The sequence below is a fragment of the Phodopus roborovskii genome, unplaced genomic scaffold (assembly GCF_943737965.1).
Source record: "Phodopus roborovskii unplaced genomic scaffold, PHOROB, whole genome shotgun sequence".
In the NCBI taxonomy this organism is placed as follows: domain Eukaryota; kingdom Metazoa; phylum Chordata; class Mammalia; order Rodentia; family Cricetidae; genus Phodopus; species Phodopus roborovskii.
The window spans coordinates 19,644,586-19,660,957 of NW_026126447.1; positions in this window are offsets into that span (position 1 = coordinate 19,644,586).

The window sequence follows — 16,372 nt, forward strand, 5'->3', positions numbered from 1 at the left end:
GTGTACAACGGATTTGAGAGCCTGGGAAAAAAAGGCACTGAAGCATCATTGCTCACACTCTATTGCCCTCTTGTGGCCAAATTAAGAATTTCAGCGTTCTTGCCTGGAGAGTTACTTCTCTGAATGCTCTATTGCTGAAGATCCAAGGCATGCATGTCTTTCTAGGAGACACTGTCAATTTCCATCCATGGAAACAACTTCCACAATCTTTTACTTAAATATATCTTAAAAGAATGTGCCCGAGGAATGCTTGGAGATTTCTCCGAAACCTTCAAGATCTTCACATGTAATTTTTAATCTAGGTAATAGAGAATAAATGTAAGCGGGGCGCTGTCATTTACGTAGAAAGTGGTACCATTTTGTACTGTTGGCAATGAGGCTCCTTTGTGATGGATCGCTTTGGTAGAGAAAGTTGTCAATGACTAAATCCATCTCTATTAAAAGTGTGAGTGCCAGAAGGAGCTGCTGTGTGCACACCTCTGGGACCCCAGCTAGACTGACTGAGAACATACCTTTCCTGTAAGGTGCAGCTACATGTGGTAGTTGAAAATGGGAGGTGAGATCTGTCAGCACTGTTATTTAAGAAAGTTAAAGAAATTAAACCCCACATTTCCTATTGGCAGAAAATGGGAAAGGGGAGCAAACATTTCCTAATAACTGTCTTCAAAGTGCCAGAGATAGAAATTTCCATTGAGAAGCTAGAATTTGGGTGATAGCATGGGCAATACTTCCTTAGTCAGTGTATCCCCAAAATGTGCAACAAAATAGGCTGCCATTCTCCCCATTGTGGGATCCAGGTTATACACACCATTGACCCAGTTGTCATGGGATATTCATTAGCCAGTGGACACACATCTAGTAAGAATTTTTCACTAGATTTATTGACAAGGATCTTGAACTGGAGCAGGCTGAATGACCACCAGCATCCCAGCATAAAACCACCTGATATTGCTAGTGTCCTTTATACATTTTCCCTATTTATATATGGTTTCTGCATCTAAAGTATTGTGTAACAAAAATTGTAGTATTCATGTTCACAGTAACTTAATTATTCAGCCACCAAGCACTTGTTTTGTCTATCAAGGGTCATCACAGAGGACACAACACAAACTCCATAGGAGTTACTGTACAGAGAATGAGCCTATTCTTTGGTTTCAGATGGTTCTGTATTCAAATTACATAGTGGCTGATAAGCAGTGCATACTACCTATCTCAAGTTCTTAAAAACTCCATCTTTCCTCTTCACTACTTCTGCAGGAGCCCCCTCTTCTGACTTCTTATTTTCATTCCACTCATGTCTTTGGCTACATTGCCTTAGGTGTTGTCTTTTCCATCAATGATGGCTTGCCCAGGTTAGCATTAATCCTGACTTTTGCATTAGAAAATTCCTTTCAACAAGACCTCCTCAAAATGTATGTCTTCTTGGATGTTAAGTGTGTATATTTAAGGTTCATAGTATCATATTGTTAGATATATTTAAGCAAAACTGACAGATAACTAACTAGCCAGATAAAGCAAGAAAAGATAAGAATAAAAAAATTCAATTATTTCTCTGTGATTTTCTGTGATGTTGAGACAGGTAGTTGAATACTTAAAATAGTTTTAGGGACTTCTTATGACAACTAGCAGTGGGTTTGTGAATATCCTACGTGTAACTAACTATTTGAGGGTATTTATGAGAGAAATATTGTTTGAGATTAAGAACTCTATAAAGATTCTATCAATAACTAGGCATTTAATACATACTATTAAAAGGTGTTTTTTATACTAATATTGCCTAAGAATGGGAACTGGGGTTGTCCTAAATAACTAAAGATAACTTGCATACACTATGCAGAGTATGAAAGTGGCAATGAGTGAAATTAGCGAGGTCAAGTGTTGGGGTACAAGATGTTTGTGGGTTTCATGATGAGGTCTATGGAGTAAAATCCTGCCTGGAATGGAATCCCTGTAAGGGCTAGGCTTCCAGTTGCTAATAAGGAGATAGTGAATGGTATAGTTCTGACTAAGTCTGTTAGTTCCAGATCCTGTGAAAAACGTATCCTGAGGATATGAAAAAAAAATAGCATATTTTTGAAGAGAAGGCTCAGTGGTTAAAAGCACTTACTGGCTTTCCCAGAGAACCAAGGTTAGTTCTCAGTATCCATGTCTTTCAGCTTACAACCACTGCCAACTCCAGCTTTGGGGGATCTGGCATCCCCTTCTGATGTTTGTGGGGACTACAACACTTGCATTCACAAACCCACACATAGATGTAAACATGTACACATAACCCCTACACAAACCCACATGTATTCACATCATTTAAAACAATCTTCTAAAACAAGCATGTGGGTAGATGTGAAGGAAATCAAGGCAGGGTTGATTGTTGCCTAGTTACTATTATGAATTCTAGTTTAGATGAGGTAGAGAACATAATGATTTTTAATGCCACTTTGTATGAATGCATAAATAGCTATAAATAATGTCATTAAGGCATGCAGGCATATCGTGAGGTTTTAGAAGACTGGGTGTTATTAAATGAAGGATAAACGTGAATTAATAGGAAAATATGTAACAGCTGTAGTGATGGAATGGAGATGCCTGCTGATCTCTGTGTGGGAACTTCTGTCACACCAGGTAGCCAAAAGTAGAACTAATTTGGTCTGATTAATCAGTTGCTGCTAATATCAGTACAGTAAATGATAGGAGGTTTGTGGGTTTACTTGTGATATACCAAAAACATTTGTTAAAATTTCAATGAGTTAAAGTGTATAAGAAATACACATAGGTTAAAGGAAAACTAGCATTTCTAATAAGATTCTATGAAATAGCTTGTGAACCTGCTGTGTTCTCATGTATTTGGCCATACTGTCATCCAATCTATAGCATCAAAAGCTGAGGTACATTGCTAGAAGCTACTAGAGTGAGTGTGATAATAAGGAATATAAGAGAGGATTTTAAAGAAAGTTACAATAGATGTCTCAGGAACCTGGGGGATCACCAGGGACAATTATGAATAACTATATGCCAAAAATTGGATAGCTAAGAAATATGCAAGTGCATTGAAAAAATGCAACTTGAGACTTTGGATATGGCTTAGTCAATAAAAAGCTTGCTGCTCACATATGAGGACCCGAGTTGATCCTAGAATCCATTTACAAAGCCAGATGCAGTGGTACATACCCTGTAACCCCAACATGGGTGATGTGGACACAGGTGATTTACTAGGGATCACTGTTCAGCCAGCCTAGTAAAATCAGTAAGCTCTGGGTTCAGTAACAGACATTGTCTCCAAAATAAGATGGGAAGCACTTAAGGGAAGACACCCAACCTTGAACTTTGGCCTCCACATGCTTGCACATACATCTGTAACTACATGTACACAAACATGTACATATACAAACACATACAGTAAATAAATAAATATAAAAGTATAACTTAACAAGAGAGGGTGACAAAAAAGAAAGGAAACCTGAACACACCAATAACAAATAAAAAGGGAAGATGATATGAAAAAAACACAGCCTAGGACCAGGCAGCTCCAAAGTGCAATTCTACTAAACATTCAAAAAGAATTGACACAAAATTTAGTAAATTCTTTTTTAAAAGTAGCTCTAGAGGAAATACTTGCAAGCATGTTTTATATGGTCAGCAATAGTATCACCTCTAAGAGGAGAGAGAGAGAGAGAGATCTTAAAAATAGAAAGCTACAGGTTAGTTCTCTGATGAACCATAATACAAAATCTTTTAATGAAATTAGCAAACCAAAACAATTTTATGTTATAACCAAATATAATTCACTCCAGACATTCAAGACTGACTTAATATTCTCAAACTATCAGCATCATAAAAGCTAAAAATCATAAGATCTTCTCAATTGATAGAGAAAAAGCACTTGACAAGGGCATGATATGTTAATGGGAAAACTAAGTTCAGAATTGAAATGTTGACAGTAAAGGGGAAATGAGTAGCTATGTATCTCCAGTGCCCTAGTTGAGAAATCAGGCTAGGAGAAATGAGGATACAGCATCCACAGGCTTAGCCCTGGCATCTGTGCAATAGGTTATTCAAGATTCACTACAATGACCATTTAAATGGTTCCTTCAAATTTGAAAGCAAAGAGAAATCATATCCTCACCACTGACTCCAAAGTTTCAGACTTACATGCCTGTCTATCTTGGCTAGTTTTCTGTCAACTTGACACAATCTAACATCACCAGAGAGGAGAGGACCTCAATTAAGAACATGCCCCCATAAGATATGGTTGTAAGCAAACCTGTAGGGCATTTTCTTAATTAGTAACTGATGGAGGAAGGCCCAGCCCATTGTTGGCTATGCCATCACTGGGCTGGTGGTTCTGGGTTCTATAAGCAAGCAGGCTGAGCAAGCCATTTGACCAAGTAAGTAAGCAGCACCCCTGCATGGTGTCTGCATCAGCTCCTGCCTCTAGGTTCCTTTCCTGTTTGAATTCCTTGTCTGGCTTCATTTATTGAAAAACTAAGGTGTGGAAGTATAAGTTGAATAAACCTTTCCTTCCTGACTTGTTTCTGGTCATGACATTTCCCTGCAGCAATAGAAATCCTAACTAAGATGCTGACTTTGTGGTAAGGTTAAAGAAAGTAAGTAAATGATAAGGGAATGAGAAATTTACAGGGAAATTTGGCCAAATGGATAGCTCCCTCTTATATTTTAGAAAACGTATTTACTATTTTGTTTTAGTTACTAATTTAGTTGTCGTCATATTTATATTCAGGTCAAAGAGAGAGGAAAGAAATACCAATGTTCCTATGTTCCTCTTGCCCCTCTTTGGACACTAAGTAATGGGACTTCCATGGGGACAGATTACACACATTTTCTTCTTCGTGAAATTTTGAGCATTCAGGAGAGGGCCGTATAAAAGTAGGAGTGTTGGTGTTTTCCCACTCCAGAAGCCACTTCTCAAATAACCACAAGGGTCTCGGGCTTATTACTGACTAGCTTTTACAACTAAAATTAACCCATTTCTATTAATCTGTATATTGCCATGTGGCTTGTGGCTTGTGGCTTTATCTGTCCTCCAGCATGTCTTCCTCCCTCTGTGTCCCCTGATGACTCCGCCCTTCTTCCTCCCAGCATTCTCATTTTGGCTGCCCCGCCTATACTTCCTGCCTGGCTACCGGCCAATCAGCTTTTCATTAACAATGAGAGAAACACATTTTCTCTGTGTACAGGATTACTCCACAGCATACGAATGTAGTTTTTTATTTTATTTCCGGTGGAAAGTTTATCTGGGCCATGAGTGAAGGCACCTGACCCGAAGTTCTTACCCAGTTCATGTTTAGTGTTCTGCATCCTTAGGCCAAATGAAGCTTCTGTAAGCAGAGTGCCAGCTCTCACTTGTCCTTTGTGGTCCTAGCTAGTGATTTCATCAGCTTGATACATGCTAGGGGCTATCTGTGAAGAGGAATCCTAGAAACTGCATCCATCAGGTTGGCTGGAGGCAAATTCGTAGGGAATATTCTTGATTGATGATTGATATGGGAGGACCAGCTCACTTGGAATTGAGCCACCTTTGGGCTGGTAGTTCTGGATGGTATAATAAAGCAGGTTGAGCAAGCCATAGGAGAGCAAGCCAGTAAGCATCCTCCATGGCCTTTCCCTCAGTTCCTGCCTCTGGGAGCTTGCCTTGACTACTTGTTCTGACTTCTCTTTATGGTGCACTATACACTATAATGCGAAATAAACCCATTCTGCCCCAAGTTGCTTTTGGTCGTGGCCTATGTTACAGCCATAGAAAACAAACTAATACACTTACAATCAATTCATTCTTACTTGAAAAACTCCAAAATGTCAACTCTTGGGTTTTTTTGTTTTGTTTTTAATTTGTTTGGTTGTTTCTCTACGGTCATTATTCATTACTGAACTCCTTTTAAACAAATTAGCAGAGACTAATGTTCTGAAAAGAATGGCAAATTGTTGCTATTACCATAAATGAAAATACATTTTGCTCCTGTGTCCCTCTGCCGGCTGCTGTGGATAAATTACAGGCACACATTAGACACAGATTCTGCCCTTGGGGGAACTATAAACAATCAGGACTTGTATTTTTTTTTAATAACCATGTCACTCCAGGGCCATCTGGTGTACATTTGGAGTAATGTAATTTTGACTCTTACTTGATGATGCTGATATAATGCAGCAAGTACAGTGCCAGTTTGAAGAACAACAATCGGGTTAATTTCTGCGTGTAATCCAACAGTGATTTAATCTTCCATTCTGTGTGAACTGTAATAAAGCCCAAGATAGTTCCATTTTTAGAAAAGTATAGACAACAATGAAATGCTGAAAGGCCAAAATGTATTCCTGTATGAAAGCTAAATATGATGTTTTGAAAATTGTACACACATGTATTATGTAAGGGCACACAATGGGGGGGATTAAAACACTTGATTAAAGGAAGAATAGTATCTAAAGAATAGTTACATATTTGTGCTTATCTGCGTGAAGTCAGCAGAACCAAAGACTTTACCCAATAGATTGATTTATTTAAGACACATTTCCCCTGTTAACACATGAAAAGTGAATCAGAAAGAAATTCAGATTTTTCATACACAGTCTGACAGCTGCAAAGTGACATGGATGAGATGCAAACCAATATCTCTCCATTGCACTTCTACATGTTTTGATATATGAATTCAGGTGGGAATACACACACACACACACATACACACACACACACACACACACACACACACACTGCACAAATAAAGTGACTCCATAAACAGTGTACTGGACATATGGCTGAGGGCAGGAGAACTTCTATTAATAACTTCAAGACACACCAGATAGGTTTTTAAAGATCAGTGATGAGGACCTTTAGAGTTGGCTGAGCTGTTGGAAGGCTCAGAAAACTACATATTTTCTGTGGAAATTAGTTACGTATATATTTTTATTTTTCTAGGTAGAGATCCAATATATTTATTTAAAGTGAATCAGGTTTTCAAAGACATAAATGACAATCCAAAAGATAAGCACCAGTGTATATATTATTGTAACCATGGAAGCTATTGAAGGTAAGGGATATGTAATATTTCATTCACAAATAATGAAGACAATAGTAATTGTCCTATATTCTAATGTTAAGAGTGGCTGGTAAAGGCAACCATAACTTTTCTAAGTATTTGTTAAGGTACTCAAAAAGCAAGCTTAAAATTTTACAAAATTAACTTTGAGGCTAATACTCAACTTTATATGGAAAAACAAAAGGCCCTGAATAGCCACAACAACCCTGTACAGTAACAGGACTTCAGGAGGCATCACCATTCCTGACTTCAAGCTATATTACAGAGCTATAGTCCCCAAAACAGCTTGGTACTGGAACACAAATAGACAGGTAGACCAATGGAATCAAATCGAAAATCCTGATATTAGCCCACACACCTACAAACACCTTATTTTTTAAAAACAGCTAAAATTATATAATGGAAGGAGGAAAGCATCTTCAACAAATGGTGCTGCCATAACTGGATGATGGTGTGTAGAAGATTGAAGATAGACCTATGTCTATCACCATTCACAAAACTTAAGTCCAAATGGATCAAAGACCTCAACATAAATCCAGTCACACTGAACCTTTTAGAAGATAAAGTAGGAGGTACCCTTGAACAAATTGGTACAGGAGACTGCTTCCTGAACATAACACAGTAGCACAGACACTGAGATCAACAATTAATGAATAGGACTTCCTGAAACTGAAAAAGCTTCTGTAAGGCAAAGAACACAGTCAACAAGACAAAACAGCAGCCCACATCTGGGAAAAGATCTTCACCAACCCCACATCTGACAGAGGGCTGATGCCCAAAATATTCAAGACTTCAAGAAACTAGTCACCAAATAATCCAATTTAAAAACTGGGGTACAGAACTAAATAGGGAATTCTCAAAAGAGGAATCCAAAATGGCTGAAAGACACTTAAGAAAGTGCTCAACATCCTTAGCCATCAGGGAAATGCAAATCAAGGCAACTCTGAGATACTATATTACTCCTGTCAGAATGGCTAAATTGGAAACACCAATGGCAGCTTATGCTGGAGAGGATGTGGAGAGAGGGGAACATTACTCCACTGTTGGAGTGAAAAATTGTGCAGCCATTCTGGAGATCAGTATGGCAGTTCCTCAGGAAAATGGGAATCAGTCTATCACAGAACCTGGCAATTCCACTCTTAGGCATATACCCAAAAGATCCACACCCATGCAACAAAGACATCTGTTCAACTATGTTTATATCAGCATTATTTGTAATGCTAGAACCTGGAAACAACCTAGATGCCCCTCTACTGAAGAATGGATAAAGACAATGTGGTACATTTACACAATGGAATGCTACTCAGCAGAAAAACAAACAAACAAACAAACAAACAAACAAAAAAAAAAAACCAATGGAATCTTGAAATTCGCAGGCAAATGGATGGAACTTGAAGAAATCATCCAGAGTGAGGTAACCCAGTCACAAAAAGAGGAACATGGTATGTACTAACTCATATATGGATTGTAGACATAGAGCAAAGGATTACCAGCCTACAATTCATACCATCAGAGAGACTAGGATACAAGGAAGACCCTAAGAGAGTCAGAAGAGAAAAGAGAAAAGATCTCCTGAGCATATTGGGAGTGGGACATGTGGGCAGTGAGTGGAGCGGGAGTTAGGAGTAAGAGAAGTGGAGAAAAGGAGGGGAGAGGAGAACATGAGGGAGCAGGAAGATTGAGCCTGGGAATGAACAGAAGAGAACAAAAACAGAGATACCATAATAGAGAGAGCCATTTTATAAGTTTGAAGAGAAACTGACACTATAGAAATGTCCAGATACCTACAAGGATGATGCCAACTAATGATCTGAATAATAGTGGAGAGGCTACCTTAAATGTCCTTCCCTGATTTTGTGATTGATAACTACCTTATATACTATCATAGAACCCTCATCTAGTAGCTGATGGAAACAGAAGCAGATACCCACAGCTAAACACTGAGCTAAACTCCTGAAATCTAGTTGCAGAGAGGGAGGAGTGATAAGCAAAGGGGTCAAGACCAGAGACAGCTGACCTGAACAAGGGAGAGCTCATGAACCCCCAGACTGATAGCTGTGAAACAAGCATTGGGCCAGCCCAGACCCCCTGTACATGGGTCTCAGTTAGAAAGCCTTAGCAGTCTACAGGACCTCTGAAAGTGGAACCAGGATGTATCCCTGGTGCAAGAAAAGACTTTGGGAGCACATTCCCCATAGAGGGATACTCCCTTAATCTAGAGACAGGAGCAAGGACCTAGGTCCTACCCCAAATGAGTTGACAGATTTTGATGATCCCTTCTGAAAGGCCTCACCCTCCCTGTGGAGTGTGTGGGGAATAGGCTGGGAGGAGGGGTCAGAAGGCATGGGAGGGTGGGAGGGAGAAGGAACTGGGATCAATATGTAAAATAAGAAAAAAATTTAAAAATTAAAACAAAAAATTACCACAGCGCCCCTTACCAGCAGGAAGTAGTTTGGAAAGAACGACGTCCAAATTCCCAAATATTGTGTATAAATGTTTGTTTTCATTTAATTGGACTTTGTTATATAAAATTAAATAAAATAAAAAAATGTAAAAAAAATTACCTTTTGAAGGCATTGAGATAGCATGTTATTTATGCATGTATTCATTCACTGACTACAACATCCTTTGTCCCCATTGATCAACAAGTATGTATTAAGACCTGGCATTCTAGGTGTTCAGCAGTGGCCTCAGGTCCCCTTTATAAATTAATTTACTTTGAGGGTATTTGGCCCCCGTAGTGAGTTTAACACTAATTGTCAAAAAGTGCTAAAGTAAAAATTGAGTGAAGTTCAGAGAACCATAGGGGTTCTGGTTGCTTTTTTTCTTTTTTAAATTTCTTTTTGCAGTGTGTGTGTGTGTGTGTGTGTGTGTGTGTGTGTGTGTGTGTTATGTATGCATTTCTGTATATGTGTCCAAATGTGTATGAGAACATGCATATATGTTTGGAGGCTGAGTGTTGTCTTGGTGAGTTCTTTGATCACTCCCCTTATATGTCAAGGCATATGGAACCTCCCCTAGCTCACTAATTAGGCTAGCTTAGCTTGCCAGTTTCCTTCAGGTCTAACCTGTCTCTTACTCAGAATACTGGAACTGTAGATGGGCCATCATACCCCTATAGCATTTATGTGAGTGAGTCCTGGGTATTCGAACTTTGACCTTCCTGCTCTTTATTCACCGAGCCATCTCCTCTTCCCCCAAAATGCTGTTTATTAATATGGAAGTCCAGGAAAGTCTCTGAAAGTAAGGCCAAAGAAGACCATGCAGATAGGAGCAAAGGCTGTGAGAGATCCACGTACCAGCATGAGCTAGCTGGTACAAAAGCTAGTGAGGACCAGTGATAGGATAAAGGACAGAGCTGGTACATGTGGTTGTGGAAGAGGCCTTGCCATGGACAGAAGATTCAGCTCCTGTGGGGAGAAATGAGGCTCCTAGAGGATTCAGTGTAGAAGAATGAGCTGAGCTGTTAGCCTGGGTGTCGTTTTGCTTCCCTTCCATGGACAAGACTCCAAAGCTGACGTTCTTCTGTTCATGCCATTTGTGACGTCCTACTTGTACTGCCTGGGGTATTTTGACTTCCAGGAACTATCTCTTATATTGAAATCTTAGTTTGTTTTATAAAATTTGAATGATGTTAGATGAAATCTTAGTTATATAAAAATAGTTATATAAAAAAATAATCCACCGGTCCTGTATTTGAGTATTTTTGAAAGTAGCGCAAATATCAGCACTTATACTGCATATGGTTGGATAACAGTGCACAGCCGGGCAGGGGGAGATGGCCATGCTGTGCTTATCTCCCTTTCCTTCGAGTAGCATCTGAATAGATCAGAGGTGGGCCATGGACTGTGTGTTGTAGAGTTGTCTTAGGTTCCCTTGTATATTATTCTGGGACCAGAAAACCCTGTTAATATTCAACCAGTCCAGAACTCTTTACAGAGGCATTTAATTTCCACATTGTTCTATCTTATACTCTGTAAGAATGAATATCAGCATAAGCAATGGCCCAAGTTCTGAACAATGGCAACCTTTAGAAAAAAAGTATGTGACAATAAACTTTTTAACCAAGAGAGGAGGAAGGGAAGGAGGAAGGGAGGGAGGAAATGAGGGAGGGAAGGAGGAAGAAAGCAAAGAAGGAAGGAAGGAAGAAAAAACCAAGACAAAAGAGAAGAATCAGGAGCATACAACATGGCAGACAGACCAGGCAGCTTTGTCAGAATTCTCTTTGGTGCCTGAACTGCATCAAGTGCACCCTCCAGGGTAGAGGATGACCTCGTGAACCACTCAGGCTTGTGTGCTTCTTCAGTACAGAGATGCTCCTGCCTCTCACTCCTTAGAAAATAGAGTTGGTCAAGAATGTGTTATGTAGTTACATGTAATTTTTTTCTGACAGAATATAAACAAGGAGAACATAGTACATAGTTAGGAAGGCTTATAAATGTGTCACATTGACATGCAACTGGACACCGTCTGAAAATGTGTATCATCTGTTTTTGGGTTGATTGCAATAGGGACTAAAAGGTAATGGACTAGCAAATCCACTAAATGCCATAAGGATGCAAGCTCTTGGTGCCCTGGATTATCCTTCTGGGGCAGAAAGCCTCCCCTTCGCCTCTCAAAACACCTGAAATAAGGAAACCAACTATGTGATTATTTCATTAGTCCTGAGATATGACAAGGAATTGTCGGTAGAACATAACAGAAATGACAGGTCATTGTAAAAATACACCTTTTTGCTCAAATCACTGGGGGACATTCCAGACTTTTGAAAGGAAAGACTGAAAGATTTTAAATGCATTTGAATGGTTTGATTCTCCAGTGATTTCCTGTAGAAAGTCGTACTCCATCAATATATGTCTTCTGATTTTAACACAAACTACTTGAAAACCATAAAATGGGATAGAGAGACATTTCAAACACCTTGGACCCATCTCTAGATTTGACAAGTTTTAGCATTTACCTTATTTGGTTTGAATTCTTTCTGATTAGGTCAAGATATCAAAGGGAAAAATAAGCTATTCTGACCCTCTGTTCTTGGTTCATGCCTAGTTATAAAATTTTATATTTCACAGAAATCCTTCTGTCATGTTGCTAAGGCAGTGTGCATCAAGAGTAATCAAACATTACATTGCCTGAAAACCCTAAGGATGCAAAGGTCTCAAGGCTCCTCATGTTACTTACAACCAAAATCCAAAATCAAAATACATACCTCAGAAATTACTGAACCGAAATAATTTTTGGAAGGAATGGTTCAGGGTACAGATATTGGCCTGGGTTCAGTTATTGACTGGGATGTAGTTAATAGACAAAGATGGAATTTACCCAGGGACAAGTTTCTGATTTGCTTGGAATTCTTCATAGCTTTTCTGGTGTACTACAAGGCTCTTCAAAAATATCCATTTCTCACAAAGCAAAGGGCATGCCCACATACCTGAAACAAGTTCTCCCCATATGTCTCCTCGAGCACGGTTTACCCCTCCATTACCTAGGGTTCTTACTACTGTATACTAGCGGGTAGCCTCCTCCTGACTTGCACAAAGAAGCCTGTTCTCTAGCCACTCTATCCCTTTCCTCAGTGCAGTTCTTATGTCTGTCACTATTGTTCTCTATATCTGGAAGACACTGGTACTACACATGACAGTCATTTGGTTTGTGTAAGTCTGATAATGGGATGTGTGGGACAGTGAATGGACACCTGCTCTTGCACCCCAGTTTGAGAGAGATGTTTGGAGGGCACCACAGAGGATTAGGTTTCCCTAGGGATCATCTGGAACTGAGCACACAGGAGGCATTATTTCTCTGGTAACTCCTGGAGACCTAAAGTTGAACCCCAGAACAGAATGTACTTTGCTAACACATGAAGACACAGTCATAGACAACCTTCTGAGACTCAAGAACTGAAGATGCAGTCATAAACAACCTTCTGAAACCTTAGAAGCCTGTGAATTGTCCCCTCTAGAGAGAGCCCTCATCTCCAGAGTGCTCCCTGGGTCCTTGGCCAAGCCCCAATCTAGGCGTTTGTTGCCCTTATCAGTGTCCCTGAGAGGTGTCTCCTACTGAAGAAATCCAAAGGGTTCACACTAGTGGAGCATCTTCAAACTCTGGAGAAGTGGAGCAAAGTGGCCGTTCTCCCCCTTTTCCAGAGAGCTAATGAGCTGCCAACTGATTGGACAGCAGGTATGGGAGACACTTCTTGTCTTCATCACTGGTTGGTTTGCCACTGCACATGTGTGTTTACAAGGCTGAGTTGTGTGCCTGCCAAAGGGGAGTAGTGAGACAACTCTCTGAAGGTAAAATGATGTGTCATTCAACTCTCTAAAGGAGATGATGTGTTATTCAACTCTCTAAAGGTGATGTGTCATTCAACTCTTTAAAAGAGATGATGTGTCATTCAACACTCTAAAGAAGATGATGTGTCATTCAGTTCTCTAAATAAAATGTGTCATTTTATAGGGAACCTCTGTTACCAACCTGGAATGGAAGATTCCAGCAAAGAAGAAGGATGGGCAAAACAGGAGAAAACTTCTAAAAGCAGTGAAAATGGTAGAAAATTCCCAGAAAGCTGGCACAACAACACTGACATTCAATTAAAAACTCAACTTGCTTCAAGAAAAATACATGTTTATAATTTAAAAGCAATGGCTAACTCAACTAGGAAACTAATTGTGCCAGAAAACTGAAATCCTGATGTAGATTAGAAAGCTGAGAGGCAGACATGAGTAAAGGCATTTGCAAAGCCAAATAATGAGGGATCATCTAAGAGGCTGATAGGATACAGTCAGTCTGTACAACACTCATTAACAGAAGCCCTTGATCCAAAAATGGGCATTAGAAAGAGGGGAAATCAACAACAAAACTACCCACCCTAAATTGAAACTCCTTGAACCTCTGCCTAGAAAGATGCATCCTGAAAGAAGAAATAGTATACTACAGATTTTGCAGTGACTTTCTGAACTCCAAGGAAACTTAACAAAGTTGGACAGAATTCTGGACAGGGGCATAGCTTGTTAACAAAATTCGCAGGTACACTCGTGGGGCAGAATAGCACCATATGTGCCTAACTATTTCTAAGTTGCACGTAGACTATAATATCAATTAGGTCCTTTTTAAAAAAATTTCTCTGTAGAAAGGGATTGGATAAAATGACTTCAAGGTTCACATAGAAGTAAATGGGTATAAGAAGAGCTAAGAAAATAAGCAAAGAGTAGCATAAAGAATCTGGATTGTTTTTTAAAAGCTAACAGAAAGAGAACAGAACTGAGGGTACCAGCATTCACAGAGATCTTAATGCAACATTGTGATCCACAAATGGATGCAAATTAGTGAGGGGTAAATGGTTGACATAGACATTTCAAGTCAGGGAGTAAGTTTGGTTTGGCTAAATACAAGTGGGGCACATTGCTGACATGATGCCTATGCCACAGGAGAAAATACAGCATGATGCCCACACATACTAAAAATGGACCCCAGGTATAAGTATAAAAATATAAAGAAAAAATGTTTTAAAAAATGCTTCCCTACAATACAGAAAGCCAAGCCATTAATAGAAAAGAGACTATTCAACTGTGAAGATCATTAAACTGGGTGGCAAAAGATATTACAAAAATAAAGAGGGAAAATGGGAACTTGGTGAAGGGGTAGCAGTATGGGAGAAATATGAAATAAACTAGCCTCAATATTAAGGGAGTTTCTACAATTCTTTTTAAAAGGTGATGTAATTCAGTAAAACTAAATGCGAAAAGGATATGAAAATGGGACCTAAATGACTGTTAGACATGAACACGTAAAACCTAATTTATTACACATAAAAATGCAGATAAATAAAAATGATCTGTTTGAAGGTGTGCATGTATGTAAACCTTTAAGAGTGAAAGGGCAGGCTACTAGTAAGATGGTTGGGAATGAATATAGTCTTACACCTGACCATTTCTTACTGTTAACTTTGCAGAATGTAATGCTATTTAAAAGATGAATATATTTTTCATCATTTACTTATTTATTCATCTATTTATTTATTTAATCAAGCTATTTATCTTTAAGGGCTATAGAAAAGAAAATAGCAAGAAGGAAACATGTTCCAGGTAGGTTTGTTTTCACTTTGTTTACCAGCTCCATTGACAGGAAACATTGTTTTCAAATCAGTTAAGATTTGATCTCAGGGCTGGAAAGATGTCTCAGTGTTAAGAGCATTGGTTTCTCTTCCAGAGGACCTGGGTTTGATTCCCAGAACCCATTTAGCAACTGACCACTATCGGTAATTCCAGTTCCACTAAATCCAACATACTCTTTTACCTTTCTTGGGTACCAGGCTGGCATGTGTTACACTTGCATGTATTCAGGCAAAACACTCATGCACATAAAAAAAATAATAAACTAATATAAAATAATAAATGTTATATTTCTATATGTCAGTTTGGAGAGCTGGTCACAATCAGTGATGATTAACAAAACCCAAGTTCAGGATGAATGCTGATAGTACTGTCTAAAAAAAAAAAAATCAGGGGGTCGGAGACATCTCTCTGACTCATCAGGAAAGGGTGATTGCCACTAAACCTGAAAGTTTGAATTCCTTTATCCTCAGAATACAGGGAACACACACACACACACACACACACACACACACACACACACACACACACACACACGCACACAAGAAAAGAAACAGGTGAGCATGTGAGTAAGCCTGTAAAGGTGTAAATAAGTATAGAAAAGTAGAGGCATGAGCACGTGGGCTGTTGGCATGGTTACCTCTGGGGAAAGAGATGAAGGGTCCTTATCCTGGAAATTGCTTCATTCTCCTTTGCATAATTTTCTGGTGGTTTCATGATTTTACTGGTAAAAGTAATAATGGATTAGTTTAGCAGAATATAGCAACTCTAAAATAAAAAGAGAGAATAAACCACACCAGTTGAATCAGAAACTGTGTAACCCTGTATCATTTTGGATCTGAGGATCGCACGTGCCAAGTTTGATTCCCAGCATAGGCTGCACTTCTGTTCTCAAAGTCAAGCTGAAACTCACTTTCCAGATCACTATGGGAATTGTCACTGATCTCTTCCTAAATCCCAAGAGAACTGGCTTGTAGAAAAACAGATCGCCTGCCATATTCGTGGTGATGTCAACTGTGTGTCCTTGGCTACTTTGGGTCAGAAGTAGTCAGAAGAAAAAAACGCTCTTGTTTGCAAAAGCTCCAGTTTAACAGAGTTAAAAGGCCACTCACATTTCTTTGTAGTCAGAGCTGCTTTGCAAGGGTTTTTAATTTAATGTTAATTTTTCTAGCTGTTAGGAACAGCTCAGCAAGTTCCCACAGAGATCTCTCCTTTGATAAC